The sequence below is a fragment of the Equus quagga genome, chromosome 11 (assembly GCF_021613505.1).
Source record: "Equus quagga isolate Etosha38 chromosome 11, UCLA_HA_Equagga_1.0, whole genome shotgun sequence".
NCBI lineage: Eukaryota > Metazoa > Chordata > Mammalia > Perissodactyla > Equidae > Equus > Equus quagga.
Genome location: NC_060277.1, coordinates 101317566 through 101338795, shown reverse-complemented (window position 1 = coordinate 101338795; position 21230 = coordinate 101317566). Strand labels below are relative to the sequence as shown.

Sequence of the window (21230 nt, the reverse complement as noted above, 5' to 3'; positions counted from 1 at the left end):
TAAAATAATGATTCAAGGTTTTGAAGAGAATATTGGAAAGGGGTTTGCTGCTGTGACAGACACCATTTTTCATTGGAGGGTCGGGGCACTCGCTTGGGAATACACCTTGTGGGTTGTTCAGCATAAGGTTTAGCAGGGCTGGAACACGCAGCCACGCCTCATTTTGAGAGCGTTGTCTGTGAATAGTGCTTCCAGAAGGGGCAACTCCCCACTCCCCTCAGGAGCTGGGGCCCAGTGTCTGCTGTCAGGGACTTTTTGGATCAGGTCTTTTTGTCTAAGGGCAGTTTTATTATGTGTATTCGAAAAAGCAATACCAATTCTGCATTTACTTCCCTGGTTATTTATATGCTTTTTTTCCCTTAGAGTAAAAAGACTGGTAAAGCCTTTGGCCTAGTGGGTTTTTAGAGCCTGAAATTAATTTGTTAGATAAATTGCTTGTTATGTTACTTGTAAAGGAGGCATTACATGCTTTATTGTGTATAACATGATTTCAGAATTCTCCTATTTGAGAATATGTTTTTAAGAAGGTACCTTGTGAAAACTACAGCTATTGGATTTGTGTCCTGCTTTCAAATCCTCTCCTGCACTTCCCAGTGGCCCCGCGTGTGAGAGAAGCTGGGAGTGGGGTGATTCTGATGCAGAGGCAGGCCCTGGAGCCACAGGGCTAGAACCCGGAGTCCTGTTGCTGGCAACAGCTTTTCGATTTCCACTTCCGAACCCCTGGTAGATGGTGATTTGCAGAGGAGCTTTTATTAATGCCATCAAGATCTAAGAAGTCAACCACCACCCAGGAGTATTCCTCCTTTTCCTGAAGGATCCTTTTCTTTGATACATTCAGTTTCCTAAAAGGAATGCATCTTCCCAGCAGAATCAACGTTATACAAGTGGTTTTGTGGAAAGGAGAGAGGTACCATGCCTGCAGTCCTCAGATAGGGAAGCTTGTCCTAAAGTGATACTATTGAGTAGAGATGATCTGGGTTTTCGGTTAGATTTCACTTTCTCATAGCAACAATGTTATAATGTGTTACATTCTGGAGCTAAAACCTGACGCCCAATTTCTAAAAATATACTCAACTGTAAATGACATTTTTATCTTCTGTAATATATGGAATTTTCTGAAAAGGACATAAACAGGTTATTTAGGGATTACATGCAGTGTTTATTCACTCATTCATTCAACAAATAAATAGTTAAGTGCCTACTTTGCACAACATAGGGGACACAGCAGTGAATAAACTGAATTTCTGCCCACATAGAGCATATATTCTGTAGGGCAACAGGTAACAAGTAGCCATGTAACACAATGTCAGGAGGTAATATTATTCTGAAAAATAAAGAGAATAAGGGGATGGAGAGGCCATTCTTTTAGGATAATGGTCAAGAAGGTCTTTCTGAGGGGGAGACATTTGAGCTGAGTCCTGCTGTTATTTTTACTACAGCAAATATTCGGGAGTAACAGTTATCGTTGGGGCCCTAGAATTCAGTGAGGCTTCTTCGCAGAGACTTTGACTGATTCATGTGAAGGACCTTTTGAGGGGTTGGAACTTTGATGTCAGTGATCTTTTTAAAAAAAAATATTTATTTTTATTTTGTGTATGTGAGGAAGCTTCACCCTGAGCTAACACCTGTTGCCAGTCTTCCCTCTTTTTGCTTGAGGAAGATGGTCACTGAGCTAACATCTGTGCCAATCTTCTTCTGTCTTATGTGGCATGCTGCCACAGAGTGGCTAATGAGCAGTGCTAGGTCCGTGCCCAGAATCCGAACCTGTGAACCCTGGGCCGCTGAAGCGGAGTGCACGAACTTAGCCACTGCGCCACTGGGTTGGCCCTGTCTCTGACCTTTTGAGAGAGTGATCTGGCCTTATCTGGTTCATGCTCTCTTTCTTACTGTCAGTTTTCTTTTCTTTTCTTTTCTTTTTTTTAAGATTTTATTTTTTTCCTTTTTCTCCCCAAAGCTCCCCAGTACATAGTTGTATATTCTTCATTGTGGGTCCTTCTTGTTGTGGCATGTGGGACGCTGCCTCAGTGTGGTTTGATGAGCAGTGCCATGTCCGTGCCCAGGATTTGAACCAACGAAACACTGGGCTGCCTGCAGCGGAGCACGTGAACTTAACCACTTGGCCACGGGGCCGGCCCCACTGTCAGTTTTCTTGCAGCAGGAACAGGAGAAGAGATGAAGTTGCTGCTGGCCTCTTGGCCGTGGTTCACAGTAGACCGAGCATCTCCCTGCTCTCCCGTTGGCCACTAAACCTAGCTTCCTGGTGTTGTGTGTGCCCAACAGTCTTTAAAATGCGTGAACCGCCCTTCACCAGTCACTCCACAAGGTCCAACAACCTGAATGCTTTCCCTGGACTGGTCAGCACATCCCGAGGCCAGCTAACCTGAGCTTGGCCCCAAGTCCCAGATGCAGGGGCCTGGGTAGAGGGGGGAGGATTGCAGCTGTTCTCCTAAAACTTTTTCTTTCTGAGTGTCATTTTAAATCATTGAATCACAAAATTATAAAACAATCTTTTGGGAAGGAGTATACTTCTGCCAATGATGCTGCCACTGTTGAAAACATCTTGTCACACATGTGACCTGTCAGCCCCAAAGTTAATCCTGTTACCCCATAATCCCAGGGTACAGTAATAGCCAGTATTTGTAGAGAACTGCAATTGACAGACTTCCTTGTCATACATCTTCTTTAATCCTCGGGACATCCTATTGTTATTGCTGCCCCTTTGCAGACCAGGAAGCTGACTCTAAACTGGTCAAGGAAGGAAGGGGACTAACCATACAAGGAGAAGCTTGTCCAAGGGCTTCTGTAGAACTCCTTTCATGCCCACACAGATCCTGTGAGGTAAACTTTATTTTTCCCATTTTGTAGATGGAAAACTGAAGCTCAGAAAGATCATGTAACTTGCCTGAGGTCACACAGCTGGTGGGACAGAGCTGGGGTTTGCTGCTGGTGGAAATGCATGCTCTTTCCTCCCTGCGGGTGCTTACCTCACCTGCCTGAGGCCACCTGCTCCTTGCTCCCTTCTTCCCTTTGTAACTCCAGCTCTGCCCTCCTCCTCTTCAGTGTCACCTCAGCCGCTTTGCCTGGTTTTTGAGCCAGCAGCCCACGTAAGTCCTCACCAGGGTAGGGTGTCATGGGCCGGGCAGGGGGCGGGCAGTGCCAAGTTGAAAAGTGCTTCTATCTCAGGTACCTGAAGGGTTAATAGACTTTAAAACATTTGTTGACAAAGAGCTTTATACACACACACACACACACACACACACACACACATATATGTGCATACATATACTTACATAAATGCATACATATATGTATGTATGTGTGTGTGTATGGAGAGAGAGAGAGAGAGAGAGATTTCCATAGAGGAAACTTAAACTATATCATTCTAGCATATCAGAGATTTGTTTACATTTTAAAATATTGTGTAGGGGGCCGGCCCTGTAGCCAAGTGGTTAAGGTCGCACGCTCCACTTCGGCAGCCCAGGGTTTTGCTGGTTCGGATCCTGGGCATGGACATGGCACCCCTCATCAAGCCACGCTGAGGCAGCATCCCACATGCCACAACTAGAAGGACCCACAACTAAAAATATACAACTATGTACCGGGGGGCTTTGGGGAGAAAAAGGAAAAATAAAATCTTTAAAATATTGTGTAATCATTGTACTTACTAGTTTGTGTTTTTTCCCCCTCATTTATCATGATTTCATTTGTGTATTGCCCCATTTCTACATAGTGCACATACCTGCCATTTGTAAGGACTGTGTAATATCTCCTGTTAGCATGCATGGAATCCTTAGTTAATTATTTGTTAAACTTTTTTTTTTTTCCGTGAGGAAAATTGGCCTGAGCTAACATCTGTGCCAGTCTTCCTCTATTTTGTACGTGGGACACTGCCACAGCATGGCTTGATAAGTGGTGTGTATGTCTGCACCCAGGATCTGAATCCACGAACCCTGGGCTGCCAAAGCAGAGCACGTGAACTTAACCACTATGCCATCAGTCCAGCCCTGAGTTGTTAAGCTTTTGTGGATTGGCAGGGAATTTACCTGATCACATTATTTCTTCAGGAAAAAAATTCTGAGTTTTTCTTAAACAATTTTAAGGTAGAGGTGCTTATTCATCATAGTTTCAATGGATTTTGGCTGGAAACATGCACTAGGCATTTGATGGAAAATATTTGTTTTTTCCAGATTTGAGTTTACATTTTGATCCGAATGTTTTTTTCTTTTTCTTTTTTTTCTGAGGAAGATTAGCCACGAGCTAAGATCTATTGCCAATCCTCCTCCTTTTTTGCTTGAGGATGATTAGCCCTGAGCTAACATCCATGCCAGTCTTCCTCTGTTTCGTATGTGGATCGCTGCCACAGCATGCCTGACGAGTGGTGTTAAGTCCCTGCCCAGGATCCGAGCCCGTGAACCTGGGCCGCTGAAGCAGAGCACACCGAACTCAACCACTGGGCCACAGGGCCGGCCCCATGATCCAGATTTTATAAGCAATTATTATAAAACTTATAAAGGTTTTTTGGGAGTGATTTACGCATCTAACCGGGCAAAACTCTTTTAAGAAACTGAAGCAGAGAGGATTGAATTGACAAAGAAAACTCTTTAAAAATTAAGATTATCTTGAGGCTAAGAATGTAATTGCTGAATTGCAGGTGATTACAGAAAAAACTTTCCAAAATAAACAGTTCGACATTCGACGTCCACAATAGAAGGTTGGCACCAAGGAAATAGCTGCTTCCTCCCCTTCCTGGCCGCAGGCATTGGCAAAGGATGTTGTGTGGACCTGTTTGACTCCCATTTCTGCCGTTACTAGTTATGGCTCCTTCGGCAAGTTTCTCAGCTTCTCTGTCTCAGTTTCCTCACTTGGGAAGTGAAAACACAATTTCTGCCTTGTAGGGCCATGAAGATTAAATGAGGAGTGTCTTGATGTGTCTGGGATGTGAATCTTCAATAAAAGCTTTCTTTTATTTCTTATTCTTAACTCAAAACTTTGACTGAGTTAGTGCGTACTAAATGAGCCGTTTGGGTGATGCAGAGACCCTCCCTGCTCGTTTTAGGGAACAGTTACTCTTCCTTCTCCATTTTGAAGTTTCTTGTTTGCTGCCTAGTTTTAATTAGGATACCAAAAGTTGAAGAATTTTTTGTGTGGAATAGTAGATGGAATTAAAATTCTCTTGAAAGATATATTTCAAAAAGTTGAACTTATGCAGACATTTCTGAAATGGTTTTATTACAATATGTTACTTGCACAGTTACTTGCACAGTATTGTTAGAAGTTCATGACTTCAAGAAAATACTGTATCATCCAGCAAGTTCTCTTGCTACTGGTTTTAGGTTATTTGTAAGAAACCATTAGTCTTTCATCTGGGTGGGTATGTAATAGTGTCAGTTACCGAACCAGAACTTTCACCACCTTTCTGACATCCACCCTTGGAGATGGCCAAGTGTTGGACTCTAAGATGTCTCAAACTGAACCTGCTACGTTCCACCAAGCCCGATCCTCCTCTTTTTTTTTTTTTTTAAAGATTTTATTTTCTTTTTCCTTTTTCTCCCCAAAGCCCCCCGGTACATAGTTGTATATTCTTAGTTGTGGGTAATTCTAGTTGTAGCATGTGGGATGCTGCTTCAGCATGGCTTGATGAGGGGTGCCATGTCCGTGCCCAGGATCCGAACTGGGGAAACCCTGGGCCACTGAAGCCCCCTGATCCTCCTCTTATTCCCAGACTTGGTGAATGGGACCACTGACCACTGTCCATCTTGTAAGCTCAGAGACTTTTGAGCCCAAAGCCTAATAAGGCTTGTGCTTAAGAGCACTTTCTTCCTCACTCTGTATCCCGTCCATCAACTCCCACGCATTTCATCTTCTGACTCTTTTGCGAGTCCCTCCTTGCGTCTCCACAGCTACTTCCCTTGTCTGGGCTACCATTATCTGTCAATTAAAGTGTTGTAAGAGTCTGACTGACCTTCCTGAACCCCTTCTTGCCTCTTTCCAATCTGCTTTCACCTTGTAGCCACGATAAGCTTTTCAGAAGATACATCTGATCCCTCTGTACCTGCCTCCAGACCACATGCAATAACCTTCAGTTGTTCCTCATTGCTCTTGGGATAAAGACCAATTCCCCAGTGTGGCCTTCAAAGCCCTGCGTGACCTGATCCCTGCCCGCCTCTCCAGTCTCATGCTGTGTACACTATACCACATCCAAGGGGTTTCTTTGGACTCCTCCATTAGGCTGTGCTCCTGCCTCAGGTCCCTTGCTCATGCCACTCTCTCTTCTGGACTGCCCATGCTACCATCCCTCACCCAACTCTGACTCATCCTTGAGTTGTCAGCCCAGTTCCGACTTGCTTCAGGGCCCCTTCCACGACTGACACTCAAACCCATCAGTTCTTCCTGCTAGCTATGAGCTCTTGGTGCCCTTCATGTTCTTTCATACCTCAAGCTTCCTGAGGGCCACTCGAGTACTGTGCTGCCTTGTGAATTGTAAGGCAGGTTACAAATGACAAATACTGAATGCTAAATCATGACCTCTGCTCTCAGAGCTTAAATCCCACGTGTCCAACTAGAAAAGTTTGGCTTAAATTAAAATGTTTTTGCAAACACACCTGTAACAGTGCATAAATTGTGAGCTTGAGAGAGCCTTAGATATACAATCAGCACCAAATGCTTGTTTTATATACATGATAAATTGAGAAGAAAACAAGAGTTTGTCTTTAGGTGTTAGTTTAGTTTTGTTTTTTTTTTTTTTGTTTTTTTTTTTAAAGATTTTATTTTTTCCTTTTTCTCCCCAAAGCCCCCCGGTACATAGTTGTGTATTCTTCGTTGTGGGTTCCTCTAGTTGTAGCATGTGGGACGCTGCCTCAGCGTGGTCTGACGAGCAGTGCCATGTCCGCGCCCAGGATTCGAACCGACGAAACACTGGGCCGCCTGCAGCGGAGCGCGCGAACTTAACCACTCGGCCACGGGGCCAGCCCCAGTTTTGTTTTGTTTTTAAAGATTTATTTTTCGTTTTTCTCCCCAAAGCCCCCTGCTACGTAGTTGTGTACTTTTAGTTGTAGGTCTTTCTAGTTGTGAAATGTGGGACGCCGCCTCAGCACGGCTTGATGAGCGGTGCCATGTCAGCACCCAGGATCCAAACCAGCAAACCCTGGGCCGCCGCAGGGGAGCGTGCGAACTTAACCACTTAGCCATGGGGCTGGCCCCCACAAGCAGGTTTTGAGGGGCCTATCACAATAGAATAAAGTATTTTATAGCCTTTCCTGCAAATTAAGGCAACTTTTTTTTTTTTTTTTTTTTTAGCACTTTTCAGTGCTTTCCTGAGTTGTCTTTAGACTCAGGGTCCACCCTGAAATTGATGCTTGCCCTGGACAGACAGGGTGAAGGTCTTTGCCTTACAGTGATAGGCTTGGCTTGCAGCTGTGCTCAATAGATGTTGAATGGATGGAACTCTTTCTTGAAGCGCAGAGCACCTGTAGAAGGCTTCTGTTGACTCTGGCTGATTTGCCCATGGAAATATCTGAATGAGGCAGTGTAGTGCAGTGGTGAAGAGCATGGCCTTGGAGCACGCGTCCTAGCTCTGCTAGTTAGTAGCTCTGTTACCTTGGTAAGTTGCCTAAACCACTTTCAGTCTTTCAGCAGAATTGTTAGGCTTAAGTGAGATATTGTTGGTAAAGCACTTAGAAGCGTGGCCTGTGTAAAGTTAATTGTTGTTATTGGTTCACTATCCTTCTGATAAGTCCTCACAAATCAGCACTGTGTCTGATTTGGATCTCTATGGCCCTTGGCCCTCCTTTCCTCTGAGAAATAGTTCTTGTTGCTCTAGTGGACTGGGCCATGTACTGCTCAGTATATCAGTAGTGTTCTTTACCACAGAAACTTAAATGGCTGTCACAAAGTTTTTGAAGGAAAAAAACTGTATTTTCTCAAGAAAAGAATAATTATGATAGATTTTTATTTAAATAGGATAACTGCCAAACAGATAGGGTCTTTTGAGAACAAGAAATAATATTCCCTTGGTCTGTTTACTCCATTATATCCATGGAGAGAGAGTAGTGTGGTTAATTATAGCAAGATTTTTATGTCACTGCCCAAACTTTACAGTTTATGAAGTGCCAGCTCATTTGTTCTTTCTGTCAACAATCTGAGGGGTGGGTTTCACCATCATGACCCTCATTTGACAATCAGAAAATCCAGAGCCAACGAGGCTGCTCCTGAGCTGGAGCTCTCCCCGGTTAACCTTAGCTGTCACAGGCAGCACACTTTAGATATTAAGTTATTTGAGTGGGATTTTATGGGATCCTGATCACACACGATGGCCAGAAAGTTCTGCTCCTGTTTTGGCATTTTACTTTGGCAGAGAGTACTCTCTGAGGACCCACATAAGCTGGAAAAAAAAAATCCCAGCAACAAACTCAGCACTACTCATTTGGAAAGGGCAGGACACTGCTTTTAGGCAGTTATTGGACCTGTGAACAGGAAAACATCAAGATCACAACTTTACAGCATTTACTTCTTTGAAACGTCAAGTGGAGCCCTGTATGGCCATCAGGTTTATGTGTCTCCAGAATGAGAATAGACAGTTTTGTTCCATGCTGTGAGCTCATATTCCTGGTGATGAAATGCTGCGTGTGCTTATTTTCCTTGATCTGCCAAGAAACAGCTTTTCCTCTTGTTGCTTTGTGCATCCGGGTTTCTTGTTTATTCCATTAGCCTTTCATTTCTGTCTCTGTCCTGCTTTGGGCCTTGAGACAGCAATGAAACAGACCTTCAGGAATGGGCAGCTGTGGAGGTCCTGGTTGGGGTCAGCTCTCTACCTCGGAGTCTGGGTTCGAACGGCTAGGACCAGCTCCAGGGGATAAAGGGCACACAGTGCAGGCAAGCATATCAAAGATCAGGAGCAGAACCCAGCTCAATTGTGTCCTGTGCCTGTGGAAGCAGCGGCTTACTTCTGATTCCTCATATAAAATATCTGAAGTAGTTGATTACTTTGATGGAAATAGGGCTTTTTTTCTTGTCAGTAAAGAGTGGTAGCCTCTTACAAAGCAATTGCCTCTAAGGTGGTGCCTTCTAACGTAAGTGTAGACTGGATTAACTAGTTACTGGTGCCCAGGACTAGCTGGTCCTGTATCTCCAACTGAGTTCCTGATGATTTCATCACCTTTTCCCGTGTGTGTTTTTAAGTAAGTGTAATGTGTTCCTAATATTCCAAGTTGATTTAGACTTGTAAGTCTTAATTCCATGGTGGGTATAGGGGCAGGGGCGGTGTGTGCACACACATAAGATGTGATTACTGGGGAATTTTTTCAAATTATGTATCTTCCAATCTCATATCCTCAATTATGATAAGCCCTGAGATGGGAAGGGTGGCTGGGTCATCTGTGTGAAGGCTTTCCTAGGATTTTCTGGTATACTTCCCCTCTGCCCAATCCCAAGATGCATCTGCTGTTTAAGAACTAGGTAAGAAAGTGATTAGGACTGGCTGATCAGTTGTCCCACTGTAGTCTGCTGGGTGGAGCCGACCTAGGCTGGTGGTTCCAACCTGGCATCTGCAAAGGAACCATGGGAGCCACGGGGCCATTTTCAGCATTTCAAAAGACAGTAGAAACTACATTTACCCAGGATAAGGACACAAAGCTACCCAGACCATCAAATTTCCTTGCTTTTGTTTGGAATTGCAAGTCTGTATGATTTCGTGCTGATTCCAAGTTCTCCTTGGCTGTGGATGACATAATAGGAATTTCCAAGACAGGATTGCTCCAACTCTAGACATTGTTACTACAGCTGGTATCAGATCTCACTCCTCAATCTGAACGTGCTCACTACTTTTAGAATGAGGCTGACCCTGAATGTGAGTGCCCTTGACTATCAAAATTAAGCACCTGATTGCTTACTTAGCTATGCTTATCATCACACCTCTGGCAGTGATTTGATTGTATAATGTTATTAAAAACCCTTTACAAATGTGCATTGTTGGCTAAAGTTTGGATCAGCATTGAAAAGGAAAAACGGTAAACAGAATTAATCAATTACTGTTAAGCATCATTTGTTAGAATCTTGTAAAACATGTGGCCAGCATGGGGAAGGGACAGAAAAAAAGAGGTTGTTGGTTAAACTACAGATCTCATTCAGTGCCCTCATTTTATTTTATTTTATTTTATTTTTTTAAAGATTGGCACCTGAGCTAACAACTGTTGCCAGTCTTTTTTTGTTTTTTTTCCCCTGCTTTTTCTCCCCAAATCCCCCCAGTACACAGTTGTATATTTTTTAATTGTGGGTCCCTCTAGCTGTGGCATGCGGGACGCATGGCCTAATGAGTGGTGCCATGTTCGTGCCCAGGATCCGAACCAGCCAAATCCCGGGCCACCAAAGTGGAGCGCGTGAACTTAACCACTTGGCCATGGGCCCGGCCCCCCAGTGCTCTCATTTTAAAAATCATCCTTTTAACTAGCTTTGCACTAAAAGCAAACAAAGATAACTCACAGTAAAGCACCAGCTATTATTACTTAGTGTCTGTAGCCTAGGAATCCTGTTGATCGTATGTTTTTATGATTCTTTTTATGTAGTTGTGTTTGATGTATGCATGTCATCCCAAGTTCTGCTCTTTGATTTTTTATTACAACGTATATACTGTTCCATATTTCTACTTTGCTCGTGCGTTTGTCATTTTTAGTGGTCACAGCTGCCTGAATTATACCTGAAGTCGGACAGTCAGGACAATCTAGTTCAGGTTATTAGAGAATTCTGTTTGATCCTTGATAACATCGCTGATGGGGTCAACTTTGGCCAAGTCGGCATGGATAAAAAAGATGTGCTGTTGCCTACTGCAGATGCTGATAATAATAGCTGACATATGCTAACTGTTATTTCTTAATTTTCCCAGCAGCCCCTGTGAGGTAGGCACTGTTATCTCCATTTTATTTATATATGAGGAAAAAGAGGCCTTTTGTAGTAACTTCTCCAGAGTCATATGCTGGTAGGCAGTGGAAGTGGGATCTGAAGCTCCTTGGGCTGGATTGGAAATTAGAGTTGGACTCCAAGAACTCTAGTTGGGGCAGATGAATGAGAAGTGTCCAGGTCTACCCCCTGGGCTTTCTATTCTCTAGAACTATCTTTTTCTGGAGTGTGGACAGGGGCCTTAATTCTAGAGTCCTGGTATTATCTGAACTCAGAATGTGTTTTTCTTTTGAATTATGTTATAAATAGTAGTTCTGTGTACTTGGAAAGGTACATTTGTACCATAGTTAAGTTATATTGTGGATTGTATTAAGTTTTGTGGGCCTAAGAACCTATTTACCATTTGTTTTCCTTCAGGATAAATGGCTTTTGAATTTAAAACAATTGATCTATTAATGAACTTTTGGAACTTAACCTACTCTTGGTTGAGAATTCACTTTCTGTGATTACTTGTATGGTATAAATGTTGTAGGAGGTCAGCTGAGAGGCTGGAGTTGTCTAGGAGGAAGGCTTGGCGTTCACTTAAAGCATCTCTGCCTTCATGGAGATTGCTAGGACTTGACAAGGCAGAGGAGTGAGGCGAAGGCATTTCCCATGTGGGGAGCTGCGTGAATGAAAATGTGAAGGAGGATGGTTTCACATGAGCCAGTGGCTTATCAGACCCAACCAGAATGTTGGGAACACATTGGAGAGTAACTGAAAATAGGTTGAGTAGATAGAGGGGCTGGGTTATCTTGGGCCCTAAAAGCCAAGAAGATTAGATGAGATACAAGAATGTGATGGGTTTTTGAGCATAAGAGTGACACGATGAGAGTATTATTCAAAGGAGGCTAGTCAGGAGGCAGAATGCCATATGGGCTGGAGGCTGGGGGTAAGGGATGAAATCAGAAAGAAATGCTAAGGTGTCAGGTGATGAAAGAAGAACTCGGTCAACAGGACTTGGGGGAATTAAAGAGGTTTGGAGGATAAAGAAGAGGAGAACATCAGAGATGACCCTTTGGGATTTGGCCTTCGTGGCTGGAAGAGCAGTGGTCCCTTGATGGTTGAGGGGGAGTTAGTGCAGGGTTGGGTTGGGCTGGGTAGGAATGCGGATGACAGATGGGTCCATTGGGTTTAGAATTAGGCCTCTTTGGACCTGGATAGGGTCTGTGCATGGGTGGAGAGTAGAGAGGAATGGATAGAAGAATTTCTAGCCAAGGGATGAGAATAGTGATCAATGTATATAGTTGGGTATGGGAGATAAGATGGCAACTCCTACCATCTTCCAAGTGAGTTAGGGGCGAGGCCATCTGCTTAGAGAGAGACAAAGTTGGAGGCCTGGATGAGAGACAAAGCCTAGAATGCACCACTGGGGGACCTGACTAGGAAATCAATGAGCTAATTCAGAAATTTCCTGGAAACAGCAACAACATGGACCAGGTCAGCATGCTGCAGCCACCTCCTGGCTGGGGTCTGCAGCAACTCCTGCTCAAACTGTCTCCCCTTCTTCCCCTCCTAGCTGGGATGGAAATCCTTTGCAGTGGGAATGATTCCGGCCAGGGGTGGGGATGTCTTGCAGATAGTAGATAACAGTGCTAATGATTTAGAGAGGGTGGTACAAATGGTGGTTTGGTCTGAAAATACAGATAGTGGTTTGGTCTTGAAAGCTAGGCCAGCCCTTCTCTTACCTTGATCTCCTCTCCATTTTTAAAAAAAGCCAGGCAGAGTAGGATCATTTTTTTGTGACAGGGCATGGAGTTGTGTCCGTGTAGGGATTGGTGGTCCCTGGTGGGCTCTGCAGGGTACTGTAGAAGTGAGGGTGGTGAGAATGTGGAAGAGGTGTAGTTTGAATCCATGAGAGGGTGAAGCTAAGAGGTTGTTCTTGGAGTGATGTTTGTGTGGAGTATGAATGAATGAAGCGTTGGGGTAGAGAGCCCGATGGGAGTTCTGTTGTTATCACAGCTGGAGCAGAGGCAGCCTGGACACGAGTTACCTTTTGTACAATTTGGCAATGGGTGGGGGAGGGATGAGGGGTGCTTGAGGAGGATTGACGCGTGTTCCCTGTTGCCGCAACACACACAAGTGCTGATTATCTGCGTCTCATTCTTAGTGGACTTGGCAAACTCTCCACCTATGACCAGAAGAAGTAAGGGATGTTTCTACAGCTGGGTTAAGCAAGACAAGTTCAGAAGGTCTAGAAGTATGTGTTAATGGGAGATGAATTATTTCAATATTATTAGAAAAATATTTTGACTTAATTGCCTTAGGCACATTAGTCAGTTCAAGTGTATTCTGGTTTCCTTTGCTTTACTTGAGCAGTTGCCAAGAATTTTTCTGGTGCAACATGAAAACGTAGGACTCTGAGTAGGTTCTGTTCCGTGGAAGTTGAATCATAGAATCATAGATATAGAATGTACAGCTTTCTGGAAAATTCCTTGAAGACAATGGGGGAGGGTCCCCTCAGTTAACAGTGAAAACCCAAGGCTCAGGGAGGTGAAGTGGGTGAGTTCCATCACTGTCATTTGAGAGTCTTGGTCCTCCTCAGAGCTTCTACCCCTGCTGCCGCATGGCTTCAGCTGGTATGTATTTCAGTGACTGATTCTAGTACTAGCTGAACAGTTGTCAAAATCTCACATTTGAGTGGAACTTTTGGGCTGGGTCACCTCACTTGGCTGCCCTCAGCTCGAGTCCTTCCCTGTCACAATCCACAGTGGTGGTGGAGTTGATGGAGGAATGTTACCTCCTGGGGTTTATAGGCAGGTGGTTCTTCTCACAGGGAACCCTGCTGTGTCCAATTTGCCAGCCATGACCATGCCCCTGCCAGGAACACAGTGTCTCCTGACCTTCTTGCAGGTCTTGCCATTTATTATGACTGGAAAATACAGAGAAATGATTGTTCACATTAGTCAGTTTTTCTAAAGAGTTTGATCCTTGTACAGAGAACAGAGACCAATATGTGCATTATATACACTATTGTCTGAAACAGTTTCAGAGACTAATGGTTTTATGCTGATGGAAAGGGAAAAGCTGCCTCAGGAAGTATAAAACCCGGAAACTATAAAGTAAAAGACTGATTCAACATCTCGAAATATAAAATTTTGTAGATTTAAGAAATTAAAAGACAGGTCGGAGATGGGGGGAAATATTTGCAAACACATATAGTAGAGAAAGTGTTGACCACCCATTATTCAAAAATGAATAAGAAAAACCCTTGGGCAAGAAATATGATGACCAGGTAAGAAGAGAAACAGATAAGGAAAAACTTGAAATGATTATCAAAGCATTGAGTTGCCTTTTCTGCATCCATCAGATGGGCAAAAATGTTAAATAATGTTCAGTCTTGACAAGAGTTCAAGGTGGACACTTTTATACACTGTTGGTAGGAATAAATTGGTAAATTGGACAAATTGGTAAGTTTCAAAATTTTAAATATGTGCCTCTAGCAATTTCACTTCTAAGAATGTGCCTGTGGATGGAGTTGACCTTGTGCACAAGATTTATATAGAAGGCTTTTCAAGGTAGCATTGTATCTAATAGTGAAAACTGGATAAAACTCAAATTTCTATCAATAAAGGAATGGTTAAGTGGATGACGGTATACCTGTACTATGTAGAGAAGGTGTGTGTGTGTGTGTGTGTGTATGTATATGCCTGTTGATTTATATGTATGGGCATAGGAAGAGGTCCAAGAAATAGTAAGTGAAAAACAAGCTGCAGTGCAATATGTATAGTATGATCTCATTTAAGACTGAAAACAAAAACCGCTTGGTGTGTTTGTGTATATTTATAAATGCATACAAAAGGACTGGAGGGATACATTCTAGGTTGATTTGGGGTGGGGGGAACAGGACAAAACGTCACTTTTCCTCTACAGATGTCTCTTGAAGTTTTTTACAGTGAGTTTGAAATTTGTTTTTTAATTGAAGTGAAAATTTATATATGCTATTCAACCTTGTAATTTCACTTCTAGAAATATTTCCTAAGGAAATAATTGGAGGTAGTCAAAGGTTATATACAGCATCATAATGTATTGCAGCATTGTTTGTAACAGCAAAAAATTTGAAGTAGTATCCTGTGTTGAAATGGTTACATTATGGAATATTAATTTTATATAGATATTTAAAAGCATGTGTAAAAGAATCTTTATTGACTTGAGGAAATGCTTACAAGAACAATTGACATTTAGGGAATGCTTGCTCTCTACTAGGGACCATGCTCAGTGCCTTTTACATAAATTGTTGTATGTAATCTTCTGAACATTCTTTTTTTTTTCTTTTTCTTTTTTTGAGGAAGATTAGCCCTGAGCTAACATCTGCTGCCAATCCTCCTCTTTTTGCTGAGGAAGACTGGCCCTGAGCTAACATCCGTGCCCATATTCCTCTACTTTATACATGGGACGCCTACCACAGCATGGCTTTTGCCAAGTGCTGCCATGTCCGCACCTGGGATCTGAACCGGCAAACCCTGGGCTGCCGAGAAGTGGAACATGCAAACTTAACCGCTGGCCACTGGGCCGGTCCCTTCTGAACATTTTTCTGCAATTCCCATTTTACAAATGGAGAAACAGAGGCGTGGTTAGAGTAAATAATTTACTGCTCAGACCCGGTCACACTGCTACCAGGTTGGTGGAACTGAAGCCAAAGGCCTCACTCATAACTCACATGCTAGATTACTTCACTGTGTAATCTTGAGTATAAAAGCAGATTACATACATACATACATACATACATATGTATATAGTGTATGACTTATTTTATAAAAATGAATCTTTCTGCTTTGATTTCTTGTGGGTAAGGTGTGGGTGATGGCCTCGTACAATTTTATATTCTGAAGATAACGATTTTATTTTAAAGATTGACATGCATTTACATGTAATTTTTTTCCAGATCACAAGAGTATTTGGAAATACCTAAAAGCAGAAAATAAAAATTATTGATAAGCCTGTTATATGCTGGAAACTAGCATTAATGCCCCCCATTTTTTGTCTGGTGTGTGTATAGGTGTGACATTATCAAGTTGCTTAATAGTTACTGCAAAATTGCTTTCAAAAAAGTTTTTACTAATTATGTTCCAACCATTAGAGTGAGAGAATTTTTCTCACTATACCCTTACCAGCATCATACATTATATTTTAATCATGGAATTTGATGGTAGAAATTGTTGAGTTGACTTATTTTCCAATTTTTTGTTGTTTTTGGTAAGTGGAGCTTGTTGGTTTGTTTATGGACCATTTGACCTTTTGGGTGAATTGCCTCTTCATGTACTTGGGAAGTGTCTGTTGAGGATGTCTTTCTACATTTGATCGTTAAGGCCCTGAAGAAAAACTAAACGGGAAGTTTTACTCTTCACTCAGTCTTTACTCAGAAGGCATTTTTCTTACAAGGGTGAACTGGTGGTCTCTGGTTAAAAGCTGATTTCTTAACCACTTGGAATTTATTTGACTTTAAAAAAGGAATGGTTGGGGCTGACCCTGTAGCTGAGTGGTTAAAGTTCCGTGTGCTCCACTTCAGCTGTCCGGGTTTGCAGGTTCAGATCCTGGCTATGGACCTAGTCCACTCATCAGCCATGCTGTGGAGGAATTCCACATACAAAGTAGAGGAAGATTGGTGTAGATGTTAGCTCGGGGCGAATCTTCCTCTCTCTCTCTCTCTCTCACACACACACACACACACACACACACACACACACACAGAGGAATGGTTGATGAAAGGTACGTGGGGCCCTCTCTGGACTACTTTTGCAACATCCTGAGAGTCTATAGTTATTTCAAAATAAAGTTTAAAAAATTCAAGGAGTGGTGAGACTTTGGCTCTCTCATGTTACTGCCTGTAACTGGGCTTGATAATTCTGACTAGTAGAGTCAATTGGGAGGAGCAGGAGGGGAATAATATATGACGACAGACCCAAAGCCAAACAATGGTTAGGAACACTGCTTTTGTTGTTGTTGTTGTTGTTTTGAGGAAGATTAGCCCTGAGCTAACTGCTGCCAATCCTCCTCTTTTTGCTGAGCAAGACTGGCCCTGAGCTAACACCCATGCCCATCTTCCTCCACTTTATATGTGGGATGCCTACCACAGCATGGCGTGCCAGGCAGTGCCAGTTTGCACCCGGGATTCAAACCAGCAAACCCCGGGCCACTGAAGCAGAACGTGTGCACTTAACCGCTGCGCCTCAGGGCCGGCCCCTGCAATGTGCTGTTTGTAACCGTGGTCACTACCCTATTCTCATCTTCCAGATTTTCAGCTCAGTCTACTGGGTTCCAGGCATTCACTCACTTGAACAAGATGTTTACATCCAGTTTTCAAACTTCTCAAGAACCTATAGTGGTTCTGTTTCCTAAGATTTAAATATAAATCCAAACACTTAGCCTTTAAAGTTTTAGAGCAATTGATTCCCAGCTCTAAACTCAAATATTAGTCTTCTTCCTGCACCCCCCAGTGCAGCCCCTCAGCTGTAGCTAACCTAATTGTTTAGCGATCCTCTTGATCTGACTTGACAGACTTGTTCCCATCTCAGTGCCTTTCCCTGCACGGATGTTTCATATCTGCAATATTCTTTTCTCCACATCTCTTCCTCTTAAGTCACATACATGACTTTTCTGCTAAAAAAAAAAAAATTTATTGCCAGGCTTCTTTACTTGATTAGCCCCATCTGATTTGGGCATGCCTGTCCTGAGTTTTCATTACGGTAGAATTTTTTTTTCTTTCATTTATTAGGTGTCATTATACCACGTCCATCTGTTGTCTCCTTGAGTTCTCCCGGTGGATGACACCGATGTAATTTTTTATGTACCTCCACAGGCCTTGTGTGATTGCACTGGAGGCATGACCTGGTTTTGAATGAGTTACTGTGAACTGAATTTGAATTTCATTATCAGGACCATCTAACAATCTATAAAGCAAAATTCTAATTGTGTTAATGCTTTTGAATACCTTTTTCCTCCAGGTATGTGGCACTCTTTCCCAGGTGGGCCTGCATCATGGCAGGTAAAAGGTCTGGGCAGTGGCTGAAGCGGGTGGACGTGTTGTTTACCAGTGGTAGGAACCCTGTGTCGTGTTGTTTGTGGTGCAGGACTCGGCTGGGTTGAAGACTTTGAGTGTGGGTCTGGGAACCTAGTAACTAGTGGGAAAGGGGTTCTGAGTTTCTAACAATCAAGGTCTAAGTGCCTTGGGAGGATTGCCTTTGCTGACAGAGTACTTTCTTTTCTTTTTTGAAGTCCAACTAAGGCTAGAGCTAGTTCATTAACTATAATGTCAATATTGATTTTTGTTTGTGAGTTGGAGTATTAACAGATTAGAATGGCTGCTGGCAAGTCTTAGCTGCTCCACTGAATTTAAATGAATCAAGGGATAGCTATAAAGATGTATTTGAGGTTTTTAGGCTAAATCAGACCTTCCTACTCTGGTTGGTTTTGACCAGATTCACTGTTTCCTCTGCAGCATCAAGGCAGAAAAATGGAATCTTAAGGTCTCTTCCCTACTTTTTATAAAATCAGATTCTATTTAAAAATACATAGATCAGAGGTGTTAAGACATCCTCTGCAATACTGTGCAGCTTTCCTCTTTTCCTCTGCCAAGAGAAGTTTTTGAATTAAAACTGTTGACTGATGCTGCCCATGCTGGCAGATGGTACTCATACATCATATATCCAAGTGTAACCTTGTTCAGAGGCAGCAAATGTCTAACAGGATGAATTTTACAAAGACAAATAATTTTAATAATGATCTGGAAGGATTAGGGATGCTCCTGAGAAATGAGACATTCCAAACCAGCTTGCTTGTTAACATGCTATAGTACTGTGCTCTATCTGGAGACTAGTTCAATTTTCAGTCAAAATTGCTTTATTCCCTCCTTGCTTCCTTCTCTTTTTTCTTCCTCCAGCACTTCTTCTAATCTAGTATATAAATTAAAAATTAATAATAGTAATAATAGCCACATTACTATTGTCTGTTTTAATGTGGGAGACCCAAGTAGATGAATTGGTGATAAGTGAGCTGCCTGGAAGGAACAATTTTCTCTTTTTATGCCTCTGTAGAACCCCAAGATTGAATTGTTTCAAATACAGCAGGTAGGAAGGGCAGTTATTATTGGAAAATTAGCCAAAAAGACCCCACCAGATTCAGAAAGGTTATTATCTCTGAGTTAATAAATGCCAACATTGAGTCTTAAAATAGCTCTTAATTTTTCATTGTACAGTCTGATTTATTGTTGATTGGTTTTTCATGGCCTAATAAATGATCATAACCTTTTTGAGTGACTAGAAATAAAATAAATTTCATGGATGTTTCGTATTCTAATTCTGACTCCACTGAAGTTGGTAGCCTCATGGAGTTCATGATAGGAGGGCGACTGGCTACTGGCTTCCTGTTTGAGGCCTTTGGTTTTTGTGAGTTCAGGTTAGGTGGGAGCCATTGATTTGCTCCTTGTTTTTAGACTGGATAGAATGGAATCCTGCATAGATGCTGCGGGGAGAAACACTTATTGGAGGCGTTCTCAATCTTAGAGCAATGAACATCTTTACAAGACATAGAAACCTTAATGGAGAATTATAGTCAGCAAAGATCCATCCGCAGAGCAGTTTGAGATATCCTGCTTCCCCAAAACATGTGACTAACGCTGAGGTACAGAGAGCATTTGGCTCTAAAAAGCTTTGTTTTCTCCCCTAGGAGTATGGGAACCTAAGTACATTTGCCTTTATTATCTTAGAATGTAACCACAAGGTAGTGTAAACACTAAAGAACAATGTGAGCTTTTTGAATAGTTGTTTTAGTTGGCATGATAAGTAGTTCTAGGTATTATACTACTTTCATTGTAAAGTTTTGAATGGTGAAATTTTAAAAACATTTTTTATTTGTAATTATGGTAAAATATACATAATATGAAATTTACCATCTTAACCATTTTCAAGTGTATAATTCAGTAGTGTTAAGTCTACTCACGTTGTTATGCAACCAATCTCCAGAACTTTTTCATCATAAAAATCTGAAACTCTGTATTCATTAAAAAACAACTTCCCATTTTCTTATCCTCCCAGCCCCTGGTAACCACCATTCTGCTTTTTGTTTATGTGAATTCGGCTACTTTAGATACCTCATATAAATGGATACAGTATTTGTCTTTTTTTGTGACTGGCTTGTTTCACTTAGCATAATATCCTCAAAGTTATTAAATCGCAGTGAGGGCTAGTTTGCTTCTGGCTCACCTCTTGCCAAGTAGAGGTAGCCCTCTGAGGTCCCAGCTCCTTGTAGAAGGGTCTCCAGTTCGTGTTCCACCTCTGCCAGCCCTGGGCTTCAGTTTCTGTTCGGGAGATCATTAAAATGAAAGTTCCAATTTGCCAGAATCATCCAGCGTTTTGAGGGCAAGAGTGGCTTCTTGAGGGCTCATCTCTCTAGGTTCCCATTTTCCTTAGTTTTGGCCTGGTTATTCCTTATTCAGTTGTTGAAGCTTCAGTTCTTTTCGGATTTTTTTTTTAAGATTTTATTTTTCCTTTTTCTTCCTGAATCCTCACAGTACGTAGTTGGATATTTTAGTTCTGGGTCCTTCTAGTTGTGGCATGTGGGATGCCACCTCAGCATGGCCTGATGAGCAGTGCCATGTCTGCGCCCAGGATCTGAAACTATGAAACCCTGGGCCGCTGCAGCGGAGCGCATGAACTTAATCACTCCGCCACAGGGCCAGCCCCAGATTTTTTTAAAAATATTGAATTCATTGTTAGTTATTTTCAGCAGAATGGTGGTCCTGATAGTGGAGCTTGCCTTCCCAGACACCAGCCCTCTGGCCTCAGTTTGTCAGTGTTGCCTCTCCCAGCCCTGTCCATTCTGGGGCTGGATGTAATTAATCTTTAGCACCACTTTGATTGTGACCAAATCAGACTTTTACTTAGACGTATCTCTGGCAGGAAATCGTCCTATGTGGCAGCGTGAAGTGTAGGCCCTCCCCTCTCAAGACTCAGGATTCAGTGTTCAGATCCAAAGTGCTGTGGTCTGTTGGTAGCTTTAGAAGAAGGAGAACTGTTGGGAAGGAAATTTCCTTTTTTGACATTTCATTCAGTTCCTGAGGGCTGGAGATAAGGTTGTCTCTTTTTTTTGAGACTCTTTATAATTGAGTTTGGATACTAGAAGGCAGAAGGCTAGTTATTTTTTTATAATGCTAGATTGTCAGATGAATGATGATACTCTTCATTCCTCAGTGCAGCTGGTTGTGTGCAGATTGTTGAGAACCGAGCTTAGTTCCTGGGAGAGCTGTCCGTGAAGGAGCACAGAAGGCGGCTACCAAGGCCAGGACAAGGACTAATAAAGAGTGT

At 42.5% G+C, this 21230-nt stretch overlaps 1 protein-coding gene across 6 annotated transcripts in view; it reads left to right on the top strand.

Annotated features, from left to right (window-relative positions):
* The window catches only part of TEX2 (testis expressed 2), a 104054-nt gene that overhangs the window by 17387 nt on the left and 65437 nt on the right, over window positions 1-21230 (top strand). For 2 of the 6 annotated variants that reach the window (XM_046674765.1, XM_046674766.1), the window contains exon 1: window positions 15403-15549. The exons of 1 other annotated variant lie outside the window; for it this stretch is intronic. The gene's annotated coding sequence lies outside the window, so the exon portion shown is untranslated. Of the gene's footprint in view, window positions 1-15401; window positions 15550-21230 lie in introns of those variants that run through there. 3 more of the 6 variants (XM_046674767.1, XM_046674763.1, XM_046674761.1) reach the window with 3 other exon arrangements.